This window comes from Corythoichthys intestinalis, chromosome 9 (assembly GCF_030265065.1).
Source record: "Corythoichthys intestinalis isolate RoL2023-P3 chromosome 9, ASM3026506v1, whole genome shotgun sequence".
Classification (NCBI taxonomy): domain Eukaryota; kingdom Metazoa; phylum Chordata; class Actinopteri; order Syngnathiformes; family Syngnathidae; genus Corythoichthys; species Corythoichthys intestinalis.
This window is the reverse complement of record NC_080403.1, coordinates 44,852,565-44,868,656: the sequence shown is the minus strand read 5'-3', so window position 1 is coordinate 44,868,656 and position 16,092 is coordinate 44,852,565. Positions and strand designations below refer to the sequence as shown.

Sequence of the window (16,092 nt, the reverse complement as noted above, 5' to 3'; positions counted from 1 at the left end):
GATACAAAGCTCACGATAACGATGATCTGACGATATGGCGATACAACGATTATCGATACATTGGTCAGGAAATCATTCTAGGATATTCTAAAAACAACTAATAAACAGAAAAACAAGCTTCTGTTGTGAAGTGGAATGAGTTTATCACTACTAGACGTCCAATCCATTTGAACTAGGAGGGTGGCAGCGAATAAACATCTGCTGCCATCCCTCCCACTTCAAATGGATTGAACGTCTATGGCCGTCAGTAGCAGCCAATGCCAGGCAATGAGGTAATTTTGGGCCATTTAAGGTCATTTACCTGTTGATTTTCAGTTACTTCCTGTTGATTTTGGGGTATTTTATGGGTCACTTCCTGTTCATTTTGTGTTACAGACCTGGGAATCACCCAAATGAATAGGCAGTGACTCAAACTCAACAGGAAATGACCTGGAAATGCCCTAAAATGAACAGCAAATGACCTATAAATGCCCTGAAAATCTGACAGAATAACTGTGAATGCTCTGGTTTCGAATGAACGAACGTTCCAAGTCTAAATGAATTGGTGTCGAGCATCATTAAGGCAGCCTGGAGTTAACTGAGACACTATTATGGTAGACGATTTTGGTAGCAACTTGTTGGTTCCTTTTTTTTTTTTTTTTTTTTTGGCATTGACACCTTTTTTAAATGATATCTCAATTCTTGCAGGAGCTTATCGATAACCTTTTGGGATACAAAGTATCACGATATATCACCATTTTGACATTTTGTCACACCCCTAAGTGTTCACTCACGGGCGAAGAGAGCGTGTAGCGGAGATATAATGCTTCATTTGCGGGTAAAATAAAAGTGAACATTTCCCTGGGGATTTTGGAGGTTTTTAGCGGGCTTTGGGTGCTCGTAAAATGTGTGAAAACGGTCAAAAGTACCGCTGAAAATGACCCGGGAAGTCCTCTTGTTGAAATTTCCCAGTGAGACTGGAGATAGAACAAGGTAACAGGCTAGGCGAGGCTGCAGTGTGTTCAGCCAGTCAGCTCACGAGATAAATCCACTCTCATTTGTTCTATTGGTTGTCAATCAGCATAGAGGAGGCTTATGGGATAAGGCAACTCTTATTAGTGGACTTGTCTGTCAATCATAACGGGGGAGGATGCGATGGTGAACAGCCAATCAGCTCACGGGATGAAGCCACTCTTGTTGGCGGTCCTGTCGGTTGATCATAATGGTAGAGGCTATTATTTTCATGCACCTATGTATTCCCCAATGCTTTTTGATGTATATGTATTAAATGTAAATTCAGGCATGAAGGCATTGACAGCCGTTCCTCCCAGTTTAAATGAATGTATTGACATGTATTGTTTTTATTCTACTAACTACTCCAACACATACTTTGTAAGTACTATAAATATACCTGGGGTCAAAGTCAATGAGTTAAGAGGCTCCAAAAAAAAAATTTGGACAATTTTTAGGTCAACAACGTCTCTAGTCGAAACGATTCATTGACTGTCTCAATAGTTTTCGTGACAGCCTACCGTCTAATGCAACTAAGTTTTTATTTCATTACAACAAGTGTTTATGAAATGCACTCCAGGTTCAGCCCGACGGAGATACTTATAACATCATACATAAAATAAGATGAACTGCCTGCCCAATCGCTATGTAAAGCGCTTTGCACCTCACTTCACTGGCAATGTGAGCTCCACAATCGCTCCTTCTAGGTTTAAAGTTATCACAGGTTAAAAAACCACAACAGCAGATGAATTTTCTTTCCCTCCGTACACTTTTCTATTCATCAAAGACTCCAAAATATCTTCAGTGGAGAGTGACATTTTGAAGTGCTTATAAGGATCGTCTGTTTTTCGAGGATCTTTTCAGAAGAGTCGCTAAATCTGTGAAGGATTTTTTTTCTCTCAGTTTTTTTGGAAGCGGGATTATTCGAGTGCAGGCTTTAGGAATTCAAACCAAGTCTGCTCTTAATCAAGCGAGTATTACGTTCTGACATAGGACGCCTAGTTCAGGATTCCTTGGCCTCTTTCTCACTGCCTGGCAAAGCTGTCCTTTTTTTCCCACTGTGTTGCTTTTGGTGAACTGGGAATTTTCCAAATTCTGAGATACAATCAGAACTGATGCTGGAAGCAGCCCACCAGGGGGTTCAATCCAGCCCGCGGGGTTGTTCTGCCTGATAGACACGTTGAAGCTCATTCATACTCCGTCCGTCCGTCCGTCCGTCCATCCATCCATTTTCTCCCGCTTATGTGAGGGTTGTGGAGGCTGCAGCTTCAGCAGGAAAGCCAAGACTTCCCTCTCCCCAGTCACTTCATCCAGCTCTTCTTGGATGATCCCTGGAACACTTCACCAGGGAGGTGTCCCGAAGGCATCCTAATCAGATGCCCAACCCACTTCATCTGGCTCCTCTTGATGCAGAGGAGCAGCGGCTCTACTCCGAGCCCCTCCCGCATGACCGAGCTTCTCACCTTATCTCTGCAGGAGAGCCTGGACACCCTATGGATGGAACTCATTTTGGCAACTTGTATCCGGGAACTTGTTCTTTTGGTCACGACCCACAGCTCGTGACCATAGGTGAGGGTAGGAACATAGAACGACCAATAAATAGAGAGCTTTGCCATTCGGCTCGGCTACCTCTCCACCATGACGGACAGATGCAGAATCAGCATCACTGCAGACACCGCACCCATCCGCCTGTCAATCTCCCGTTCCATTTTTCTGTAACTTGTGAACAAGACCCTGGGATACTTAAACTCTAGGTACAAAAATCACATTGGTGCCGTAAACCCGTAGATTTGTGTGACCAAGGGCGTGCACTTCTGCACTTGGCCCACATTCATTCATTCGCCCCCTTCCAGTCAAAATGACTAGCACCGTCAATGGCAACCAAAGAGTTAAAAAGAAAGAGACCCAAAACCAACAGGATGTGACCCCAAATCAACAGGAAGTCACCTGGACATAGGCGGATCTACTATTCAGGCGAAGTAGGCGATCGTCTTAGGCCCACAACCAGCTGCCCTTGCCCCAATGAGCAAGGGCTTGGGCCACCAGAGCCAGCAGCACCCCCAACTATTCGTCATGTATAATTATGGCAGCATACCAAACAAACAAATAACAAAACAGAAAAGAAAGCCATTTGAGAGCTGCATTTACCCCCCCCCCCCCCCCGCCACACACACACACACACACACACTACAATGGACTGTCCAACGACGACAGACTGAGTATCAGTCGCTTAGCTTCATTTAGCGCCGTTTAGCTTCGCTTAGCTCCGTGAAGCATCGCTTAGCTCCGCTTAGCTGTTCGTTAGCTTCACTTAGAGTAGCTCTCCCGCGTTTTTCACGCCACTAAGCTCGCTATTTTTACAGCTCACTTGCTACTTTGCACGTCGGCTATCGTTTATTTTGAACACATGAGCGTACGTGCTCTCCATGAGAGCAAAGTGCAGTGAGAGAGAAGTTGAGAACAGGACGCTAATGCCTCTTTTAACTTTTTTCTTCTAGACACCGAACATAAAATACACGACAGCACACCCTGTGGCGAAACAATGCAGTACAGTTCCAATCAGTCATACAATAACACTCAACAGCTGGTCAACAGCATTTGGTAACGGAAAAAAAAAAAAATCTATTAGTGACACCACAAGCAATGACAAGAAATGTTTTTTTTACGGAGTGTAAAGCTTTCGGTTAGCGGTTTGGCAAACGTACCTCCGGTGAACATTTCAAAATAAAAGCACGTCATGTTTGTCATATGGATAATGGTTTCTGGAGTTAATACCACATACTTCAGAATTAATATTATAATATGTAGAGTAAATACTACATAATACAGATTCTACACTAAGAATAGCTTTCAAATGACACTCTTTATGACAAATATGATTGGCAATGAATAATTATTATAATTATTATACTACTATTATATATAGTAGTATACTATGATAATAATGCTACAATTTTTTTTAAAGAATTGTTTTGAATAATGTTGGAAAGGCAAAGTCAGTGTTCTGAATCTGTTTACTTTCCTTTCTTTTGCACTAGTAAATCCTATCAGCATTTAACCTCATTGTTTATTTGTGATTAATTATTGTTATTTACATGATTATTTGTACTTTATTAAAGAATTTAAGTATTCCAAAATGGTTTTGTGAATTAATAAGCATCAACAAAAATTTCATTGCTAAATTAGTTAAAAAAAAAAAAAAAGAAGAAAGAAAAAAGAAAATTATTAGATTACCGTAATTTCCCGAATATAACTTTTTTTCCCCCAAAATCAACTTGTAAAATCATGGTGCGCATTATAAACGGGTACATGGATGGAGACAGATATATATATATATATATATATATTAGGGCTGTCAAAATTATCGCGTTAACGCGCGGTAATTATTTTTTTTAATTAATCACGTTAAAATATTTGACGCAATTAACGCACATGTACCGCTCAGACAGTATTATGTCTTTTGGTAAGTTTTACAGCAAGGCTTTTTGTGCTGTCTAACAGCGAACTCTTGTGGTCACTTTGCGACATGGTTTATTGTATTCTTGCCAGTTCAATATGGCTGCACGACGTCTCGGGCTGACGCCTACGTTGTAATGTTGTGCTTATATGATCCTTGGACAAGATTTGTCCGTAAGTATGGTTGTTGTAAAGAATGTACATATTATGTTAGTAAGCGAAATGTTATATTTTTTGTATGAGACGCTTTTTGTTTATGTTTAGTGAACCTGTATAGCGTGCTAAGCTAACGTTGTTGCCAATGCAATGCTTGTCTACATTTTTTGTAGTTTTACAACGGTCTAAAGAGGACAATGGTTTGAGGCCATTTTATTGATAAATCAGATGAAAAAGGAAGAAGTCTGATTATCAAGGCGTCGTTCACTAGCTGTCCAGCTTTGGAAAAAGTAGACGCTTCGGAGTGAGGACAGCATAGACAGATTTAAATGACAGTAGAGTGAAATGCCCACTACAGTCCATATGTACCGTATGTTGAATGTATATATCCATCTTGTGTCTTATCTTTCCATTCCAACAATTTATTTTACAGAATATATATATAATTTACAGAAAAATATGGCATATTTTATAGATGGTTTGATGGTTAATTACGATTAATTACGATTAATTAATTTTTAAGCTGTAATTAACTCGATTAAAAATTTTAATCGTTTGACAGCCCTAATATATATATATATATATATATATATATATGTATACATACATATAAAAACCGATTTTTTTTTTAAATTGACACGGCCATGTTGTGTTGAAGAAAAGTATGCGGTGATCCGTTGCCGACCATTAAGGTACGTGACATCACCATTTTGTTTCGGTAATACTTCACTCTGATCGGCCGAGTGATTTCATCTGTGTTAAATTCTGCTTTTTTCACTCTTCATAAAGCACAGAATTTAGTTTCTTGAACTCATTTGAGTCAACGTTTATTGCAGCTCCACAACTCGGACCATAACAATCATAACAACACAGACTTCCTGTGTCCGTCAACTATATCTGTCCCTCGGGAAACTCAAACCCAAATAACAATAGGTCCTATTGTTACTGTCATGTCGACAGCGATGAGCTCTCTCGGATTTCCGACTTACGTTCTCACTTTCATTTTACCATATCAATCCATGGAGGAAACATTTATTCATCATGATGAAACGAGCAAGTTATACAGCAGCCTTTAAAAAAAAAAAGTCACATCTGTTTTGTTTTCTCCTGGTTTCTGGTAAGTTCAAGAAGTTATCAGATCATATTTTTACCGTACATGTCAGTTTACGGTAATGTTTTGAACTGCCAATGTGCTATGCTTGTGCTGTGTTTCACCAGTCAGTACAATGATATTTCTGTATCTGTAAACGAGCTCTGTTTTCTTGTATTCTTGTATTTATTGGTGCTAAAATTTGGGGTGCGCGTTATACACGGGTGCGCCTTATATTCGGGAATTTACGGTTGTCGACTAATCGTAAAACTAGTCGGCTGACTAATCAGGAGAAAATTTGTCGTTTAGGACAGCCCTAGTGTACCGGAACATATTTCCTCCACACCCTTCTCACCTTTTTAACCCCTGACCCATGAAGAGGGCCCCTGGATATGTTCGCCTTACAACAAGAAGTAGCCCGGAAATGCCTGACAAAGCAACAGGAACTAATCCAAAATTTACAGGAAATGCGCCCATAAGCATCTTAAAATGACATGGAAGTGACCCAATATCAACTCAATGCCTGCCAATGACAACGATCCAATTCACTTATACTGGAAGTACTGGCTGTGAGTGCTCATCTGTCAGTGCCATTGACGGCGCTTGACATTCAATCCATTTTGAACTGGAGGGGCGAATGAAAGAACATTCCCATTCAAAATGGATTGGACAACAAGCACCGTCAATGGCAGCCAGTGAGTTAACTTATTTTGCCAAAAAATAAGATAGTCTGGCCCGCATGAGATGTAATTACCACAAATGTGGCCTGAAAACCAAAATGAGTTTGATCTCCCCTGACCTAGCACAAGTATAATATTGTTTACTGACTCGATGATGGCAGTACAACTTGTGCCTATCTTAAAAGACAAGGCTGGTAAAATCAATAGTAAAGATAATTACAGACCATTGCCCTTGCCAGTGTGCTCTCTAAAGTTCTAGAGACAATCATTTTGGGTAGAAGGGGTACATTTATTTCCACAAGCCACAATCAGTTTCGTGTTTAAAAGGAAACATGGAACCGACATGTGTATATTTGCTCTGAAGGAATATTATTTGAGTATCAAAGCCTAAATTCAACAATGTTTTTGTGATTCATTGACTCATCGAAAGCCTTCGATCGGATCAATCGTAGAAAACTTTTTCTTATGTTTGCACAAAAGGGGGTTCCCAAATTTATCAACCGTATTCTAGCCTTGTGGTATGCAAATCAACTTGTTCACATAAAATGGGGTGGCTCGATCTCTGTTTGCTTCACATTAGGTAGCGGTGTGAGACAGGGAAGAATTCTCCCACCATATTTGTTCAGTGTTTTCAAGGACGACTTATCCAGCCGTCTCAATAAGTGTAATACTGGTTGTGTTGTAGGAGGCACTGTCATTAACCATCTTATGTACGCCAGGCGAAGGCGGAAGTGTTCGCCGAAACATGTCATGTAATTAAATCACTTATTATTGCCTAGGATAAAAGAAAAAATCGACTTTTTGTTTTATTCATAAAAGCATCAACAATAAATGTATTTTTTTTTTTTCATATCTTCCTATTTGCCTTTAAATTTACTAAAATCTAAAATACACAATATACAATACAATAAATAAATTAGAGAATATTTACCATTGACAGGCTCAAATAGGAGGATTTGACTCATTTTTAGGTCAAGAGTGTCTCTAAATGCATAACCCACTATCAAAATAATTGCTGATAATTATGATAATAATCGATTAGTTGTCGATTACCGTAATTTCCCGAATATAACGCGCACTTTTCCCCCCCAAAATCAACTTGTAAAATCATGGTGTGCATTATAAACGGGTACATGGATGGAGACAGAAATATATATATATTACATATATATATATATATAAACCGATTTTTTTTTTATTGACACGGCCACGTTGTGTTGAAGAAACGTATGCCGCGACCCGTTGCCGACCATTACGGTACGTGACGTCACCATTTTGTTTCGGTAATACTTCACTCTAATCGGCCGAATGATTTCGTCTGTGTTAAATTCTGCTTTTTTTACTCTTCATAAAGCACGGAATTTAGTTTCTTGAACTCATTTGAGTCAACGTTTATTGCAGCTCCGCAACTCTGACCATAATGTAAGCACACAGACTTCCTGTGTCCGTCAACTATAACTGTCCCTCAGGAAACTCAATCCCAAATAACAATAGTTCCTATTACTGTCGTGGTCATAGCGATGAGCTCTCACGGATTTCCGACTTACGTTCTCACTTTCATTTTACCGTATCAATCCATGGAAGAAACATTTATTCATCATGATGAAACGAGCAAGTTATACAGCAGCCTTTAAAAGAAAAGTCACATCTGTTTTGTTTTGTCCTAGATTCTGGTAAGCTGGAGAAGTTGTCAAATCGTATTATTACCGTAAATATTGTCAGTTTATGGTAATGTTTTGAACTACCAATATGCTATGCTTGTGCTGTGTTTCACCAGTCAGTGAAATGACATTTCTGTATCTGTACACGAGCTCTGTTTTCTTGTATTATTCTATTTATTGGTGCTAAAATTAGGGTGCGCGTTATAAACGGGTACAATATTTTTCCCTAGATTTTACAAGTAAATTTGGGGTGCGCATTATACACGGGTGCGCCTTATATTCGGGAAATTACGGTAGTCGATTCATCATGGCGGCCCTTCGTGATCGTGCTTGTAGGCAATCCAGTCTCGTCTTGAAAACGGCAATGACTAATCTCAGAAATGCTCAATGCGGTGACTGAAATATGAAAATTGAAAGCGGTAATTCCATCTGACATCCCAAATCACAATTCAAACAACTGTTTAAATCACAGAAACTTTTGAATTGGCGGCAATGACTAAACGCAACCAAAAATAATCAGTCCCGTTTTTTTAGCTCACTGGGCCGAGGTCCAAAAACCACATCAGTGCTTTGTTTGATTGCGACTCATTCTCCCCAACGAACTCTTCTGACTTTGTTTACCTCTCTGGAGGCGTTTAGTTGCAAACATGTCCTTGTCTTCAACATGTTTGTGTGTGTGTGTGCGCGCTGTGAGACGTGGCAGGAGGGGGGTCTGGCCAAGTGCTAGATCTCTTCCATATGTTTCCTGCAACTCACCTCCCTTAAAGTCAGGACCGTGGCCGTGAAATCGCAAACAACGCCAAAAGTCACGCACCTCTTTATCCGGTTTTTGAGATCAATTTGCTTTTAAATCGGAGCGTGATTTTAAGTCCTGTCAGGTATATGTTGCGCGTTCCTTTGCTGTAAAAAATTCGACTAGTTCTACCGATTTTTTGGTAGTCGTTTTCTTCTCACTTTCATTTTTAGAGATGTCCTCGCTTTCCGATCATGTGATTGGAAATCGGGCGCCATGAAGTCATTGTCGGAGGATCGGAATAAGGTTAAAAAAAAAAAAAAACAGATTGGGTTTTTAAAATGTATTAATCTATTTTTAAGTATTAACTAAGACTTGCAAGTCAACTCAAGAGAGTTAACTCATTAGTTATATTTAGGGATGTCTCCGATCTGATTGCATGATTAAAAATCGGGCCCGATACGGTTATTTTCAGAGGATTGGAGTCACGTAGAGTTCATGTAAAGATCGGGTTTTTGAAAACTGTTTATTTGATTTTTAAGTAATGCTACATGATTAATCAATTACCTCGAGTAATTCGATTAGAAAAAGGCTTCGAATTAAATTTTGCTTCTTCAAGTATTCATTTAATTAAAGTGGCGTTGTAATGGTTTGTTTTGAAAGTATTTGCATTTATTTTTATTGATTGGGTGGATACACTATCCTCAAGTGGCAACAGTGAATACGACATAACTCATTTAACATGGCTAAATCCAGCTGCTCCCTGTTAAGACCAACATAAAGTCCGTTTTTTTTTTTGAGCTAATTAGTTTTTTAATGCGTTCGTAATTTAATTTATAGGAATATTTAGTGTTTTTTTTGTGGGAATATATGTTTCAACGATTTGTTAAGAGCATTGTAAAAAAAAAAAAAAGTTCGCATTTAAAAGCATTTAAGCTAGTAGACTTTTGCTATGCAACTTAGCTAATTGTTCTTTTTTTGTACTTAAATCCTCATTAGTTTACTTTTTTTAAATACCATTTGAGGCTAAATTCAGGTATTTTTAGTTTTTTATGTTCCTAATCCGATTACTCCATTATTCGAACTAACCAATTCATAGATTAATCGATCACTAAAATAGTCGATAGATGCAGCCCTATTTTTAAGTATTTAATAAGGCTGGGCTCACATACTAATTAACATTGTTAATTTTTTTTCAAGTGGGCATTAAATCATTGCCTCACTGTGAGGTTATATAGAATAATATTTTATTAAGTACTACTGTACATTTAAAATGTGCTAAATACTACTTTTGATTGAACTAATGTTCATTCATCATGTTTCACTGGCATTGACGGCGATCGACGTCCAAACCATTGTGACTTGGGCCCTTGTAGCGATTGAGTGATCACTGCTAGCCCAAATGGATTGGACGTCCATCGCCGTCAATGGCAGCCAAAGATCATTTGATGATTATTTCATTAAAATGACAGTACGTTTAAAGTCAATGAGTGCTAATACTTTAGAAATCATTATTATACATATTGTGATTAATGGCAATTAGTCTAACGTGATTAATCGCAATAAAAAAAAAAAAAGTGATCATTGCCCAGCCCGAGTATTAACTCATTAGCCACCTTTGACTAGATACACATCCAATGCCTTTTGACTTGGAGGCCTGGCAGAAATCGTTTGATCAGAAATCAGGTCCAATCACGTGATTTTCAGAGCATCGGAATTGAGAAAATAAAAGATCGGATTTTAAAAATATATATTTTTATTCTAAAGTATGCACTTGCCATTGATCGCGCTTCACGTCCAAACGATTCGAACTGGGAGGGCTGGCAGCGAACGAGCATTCGCTCCTAGCCCTCCCAATTCAAATTGCTTGGACGTCTCCTCGTGATAAACTCACTTAAATTAACAGCAGGATGAATGGATGCCACACAGTTTTTTTGCTTGACTAATTGGCTGCCATTGACAGTATAGACGTCCAATCCATATGAACTGGAAGTAGCCCTTGCTGAATATTATAAAGCAAACTTTGATTTATATGTTCTCAAAAGTGAGGAGAGACAATTGATACAATTAATAATCTATTGGCTAAATCATGAAGTAATGCCGCCATCTGCTGGACCTTGTCAACGAGTGACAACTTGACTGACGTAATTTCATGTTTACCAGGGTTTACTGCAAATATTTTGCACTTTCCGTGTTGTTGTCTTTGAAATAAAAAAAGTATTAAGCAATTTCATGGAAATAAAATGTTGAAATTTCCTGATTAAAAGATTACATTTACGATTTGTATTAAAAACTATATTTATACAGTATATGTTTTCCTTATCCACCAGCAGATGTCCGTGCACGCTAAAGGTTCTGGTCTCTATGGTTAGGGTCTGCTCTTTTTTTCAATGTAAATATTCGACGGTTGGCAAATTTTTTATTTTATCGTCCCTTGAAATTATACTATACATATTTTGGTTTTCAGTTCTAAGTAGCTCCAGAAAATAACCGTTAATTGTGGACTCGTTTTGTGTTTGAGATCAACAGAAAGAAAAGATTGGTGATTAAGTTACCAATTTTAAAAAAAAATTACAAGATTAGACAAGATTACGTTTTTCAGAGCAATCAAGTGACACTTTGTTTTCCAATTTTTAACGTTAGATTTACGTGTGTCAAAATAAATTAAAGCGAGGATGTTAACAAAGAGTGCACACTTACGTCTTAATTTCCAGGTTCTTGACTGAACTCTGAAGTGTCACGTTATGTTGTTAGAACCTGAAAGTTCAGACCCAACTTTTCAGGTTGTTGCTGTTCCACTCAAATCCTGTAGATGTCAGTGTGAGTTTTTGAAAGTAGTATGGAGGAAGAGTCAAAATAAATGGAGGCGAAGATGATTTTTGCAATGCCTTTAACTCTTTCAGTGCCGTTGAGAATAGACGTCCAAACATGTGGCTCTTTTTATCGTTCTGCTGTGGATTTAAATAGTATAAATAAATAAAATAACAACAACAACAAAAACAAAAAAAAACTGTCCATTTGAACTTGGAGAGTTGGCAGCAAATAAATGAATCGTGTTTCGTTGCCGTTAATGGTGTTGGATGTCCACTCAAATTTGACTCTCAAAATGGATTGGCTGTCCGTCACCATCAATGGCAGCCAAAGATTCAATATCCATTATTACTTCAACAATATGGCAGTGTATTCAAAATCAATGTCAGCTAATCACTGCTTTTGAATTCATGATTATACAGATTGCGATGAATCACAATCTCAGGGAATTATTCGAGATTAAAATTAGTAACCATTGCCCGCTCTAGTGTTAACTCATTGGCTGTCATTGACAGCAAAAGACATCCTATCTATTTTAACTGGGAGGATTGACAGCGATCGGAAATTGGGCCCGACATGTCATTTTCAGAGGATCGGAATCAGGTAAACAAAGAGTTTTTAAAATGTGTTGTTTTATATTTCATAAACCCATTGGCTGCCATTAAAAGCAATGAATGTCCAATCCATTTTGACTTAGAGGGATGGCAGAAATTGTGCTCAATCACGTCATTTTCGTCAGGTCAGAATCGGGTTAATAAAAGATCTGTTTTTTTTTAACCCTTTCATGCACAAATTGTTTTTTTCTTTTTCTTCTTACCCATTTAGGGCATTTGATGGGAGGAAAGAACACATTTTTTTCCCAAAGTCGTTGCCTGCCACTGACCGCACCAGACGTCCGATCCATTTTGACTGGGAGGGTGGTGTCTTCCCTCTCACCAATTAGTTTATCACTAGTAGAATCCCAATCGATCGGGCCCGATCACGTCATTTTCAAAGTATCGGAATCGGCAAAAAAATATCGGACATGCCTTTTTTTAATATATATATATATATATTTTTTAAATTAAATCGTTTTCTAATTGTATCTAACGTTACAGACAAAATGTCTTACATTCATCCAGAGTCTTTAGTTTTGTCTTAAAGTAGGGCTATCAAATTTATCGCGTTAACGGCGGTGATTAATTTAAAAAAAAATTAATTGATTAATTTTTTAAAAAATTAATCACGTTAAAATATGTAATGCAATTAACGCATGCGCTGCACGACCTACTCACGCATTGTCGCATTCAATATATAATGGCGCCGAATTTTGGCAGTCTTTGGAGCCTTTTTTTTAATTGGCTAAGCCTTAAAATCCCTCTCTCAACAATTAGAAATATTGTGGGAAGCAATGTGGGGGAAGAAAGGTAGTGGTTGATCTTTTCCTTAACACCCTATGTTACTTCCCAACCCAGAGAAGATATATCAATTGGTGCCACTACGCACAGTCATGGTTGCACTTCCCATCATGCATTTGGGCAGAGCAGTTAAATGGCTACAATATCATTTACTGAAAGCTCAACAAATACACTAGATGGCAATATTTAGTCACAATATACAAAGTCACATTTATCCTTTAAGAATTACAAGTCTTTCTATCCGTGGATCCCTCTCACAGAAAGAATGTTAATAATGTAAATGCCATCTTGAGGATTTATTGTCATAATAAACAAATACAGTACTAATGTACTATATCTTGAATGTATATATTCGTCCGATTTTTATTCATTTTTTTCTTAATGCATTGCCAAAATGTATATGATCGGTAAAAATTATCGGGAATGATTGGAATTGAATCGGGAGCAAAAAAAAAAAAGCAATCGGATCGGGAAATATCGGGATCGGCAGATACTCAAACTAAAACGATCTGATCGGGAGCAAAAAAACATGATCGGAACAACCCTAGTAGAAATCCAACCGTCACATTTAAAATGGATTGGACGTCTTTTGCTGCCAATGGCACCCAACAAGTTAAGAATGGAAATTTAGTATCCTGGCAAAACACATTGAGTAAAGGGAGGTTCCACAGTCTAGACATGTTAGCATGTGGCTAATCAATAAGATGCTAAGACTCAATGACAAAAGTGCGCATGTTTTGGGTAGTGTTCCAGGTTTATTTGAAAACATACGCAATAAATATAGCACCACTTAAGGAGGAGACACTGTAGGAAATGACGATAGTCGCATTTGAGCTCAACCTGGAGACATTTTGGACAATTTGTTGATCCACAGCCCCGTCGAGGGTGCTTTTGTTTTTCCCAGAAGGACGACGTCTGTTAAAGTACTTTGCATGCGTAGGAAACATTTGAGGACAACAACAGTCGGGTATTATTGCACTGAATATGGCCAATATGAGTACAGACCTTTGCTGAAAGGTTTCAACTTCACAATGCCTCAAATTACATCAAAGGAAGAATAAAAAAAACACACACACACAAAAGGCGAAAAGACAGAAAATTCAGTCCTGTGACGTTTCAAGGATGGTTACAAAATAAAGCTTATTTTTACATCATCAAGCTTATTTTTAAATCGTACACAATGTTTGTGCAGTTTGTGGTGCAAGAATGGCATGACGGTGCTACAAAAGTTAATTTTGTTGACCTGAAAAAAAAAGAAGTGTAAGCATATTTCGAATTTTTCAAGATAAGATAAAATTACCTTTTTTGGCAGAGAATGCTGGAAAAAAGTTGCAATGACAGGTAGAAAAGGTGGCAATTATTTTGTCATCACCCAAAATTGTAACATAGTTAATTCTCAACTAAAATTCAATTCACAACTTTGTGCGCCATTTCCCCAAAACTAAAAAAAAAAAAAAATTTGCTGTCCTCATCGGGCTTTTGATGAGCTTTCAAAAACGGCAAAGATGTTTAAAATATGATGAAAATTGTCAAAGTAATAATATTTATTTTTCTCCTAAAGAAAATTGAGAATTTTTTTTTTTTTTTTCTTACAATAAAATCCAAATAGCATACTAGGGGTGCCCAATTAGTTCAACTTTGAACTATGGTCATGCTTTTATTCACTTATAGGTAGTGCTGTTTTATATGGAAAAAATCTTATCATGATACCAGCCATTTTATACTATGATATGGGACGATATAATAGATTTTTTATTATTTGGTGCACAATGATACAATTACACCACACTCACTTTGTTAGTGCTGCAACTATTAATCGATTAACTCGAGTCATTCGATTAGAATAAAAGCTTCGATTTACATTTTGCTGCTTCGAGGATTCTTTTGATTAGTGACGTTGTAATGGTTTGTTTTGAAAGTGTTGGATTTAGTTTTTTTGATTTGAGTGGATACACTGCCTTACAGTGGCAACAGTGAATATGCCATAACTCGTCTACCATGGCTTAATCCAGCTGCTCCCTGTTAAGATCAACATAAGGTATGTTTTTGTTTGAGCTCATATGTTTATATGTATTCATTATTTAGTTTAGAAGTATATTTAGCAGTTTTTGTGGGAATATGTGTTTGAGTAGGAGTATGTGATTTGTTAAGAGCATTGTAAAAAAAAAAAAAAAAAATGTTATCATTTTACAGCAAGTGAGATAGTGGACTTTTGCTACACTGCCCTCCCTGTGGCAACAGTGAATATGCCATAACTCGTCTACCATGGCTGAATCCAGCTGGTCCCTGTTAAGACCACCATAAGGTGTGTTTTTGTTTGAGCTCATATGTTTGTATGAATTCATTATTTAGAAGTATATTTAGCAGTTTTTTGTGGGAATATGTGTTTGAACGATTTGTTAAGAGCATTGTAAAAAAAAAAAAAAAGTTAGAATTTTAGTTGGCGGACTTTTGCTATGCAAGTTAGCCGATTGTTTCTTTGTTAAACAGTACTGTACTTAGATCCTCGTATATTTGTATTTTGATATTGTTTCGGGCTAAGCTCAGGTATATTAATTTATTTTTTAAATACATGTTTTTGCTCTTGTGAATTGAAAGTGCAATTCTGCATGGTTTGAGGAAACACTCAGGAATTTTATTTTGTATTCGCATTTAATGGTCTTTTGAAAGTGTAATCTTAGCAAGCCAAAATATTATTGCAAGCATAAACACTTGTTTGTTTTACACATCTTAAACTTTATTCTGCAACACATTAAATGTTTGTTATCTGAGTACTCAATTATTCGAACTGACTAATTGATAGATTATCGATTACCTAAATAATCAATAGCTGCAGCCCTACATTTTATTATTGAATTTTCAAGAAACTGACATGCCACAATGTTAAATGCATCAAGTAGTGCTGCAACCTAAAACTATCCAGTGTAAACAGAAGCAGCAAGCAGCAGTACATATTTTTCCTCAAATTTAATGATATCTAAGTACCTACGAGTACGTGTGAATAATAGTTTTGAATTTTAATATCAGTAATAATGAATGAATTCATATTAATATTGGAATGAAATGCACTGTCCGTATTGCTATTTTCCCAGTTGTCTTGCATGCCTTACTCACATAG

General features: G+C 37.4%; 1 protein-coding gene across 2 annotated transcripts in view; it reads left to right on the top strand.

Annotated features, from left to right (window-relative positions):
• Positions 1-16,092, top strand: part of cenpp (centromere protein P) — a 143,234-nt gene that overhangs the window by 54,809 nt on the left and 72,333 nt on the right. The gene's annotated exons all lie outside the window — the stretch shown is intronic.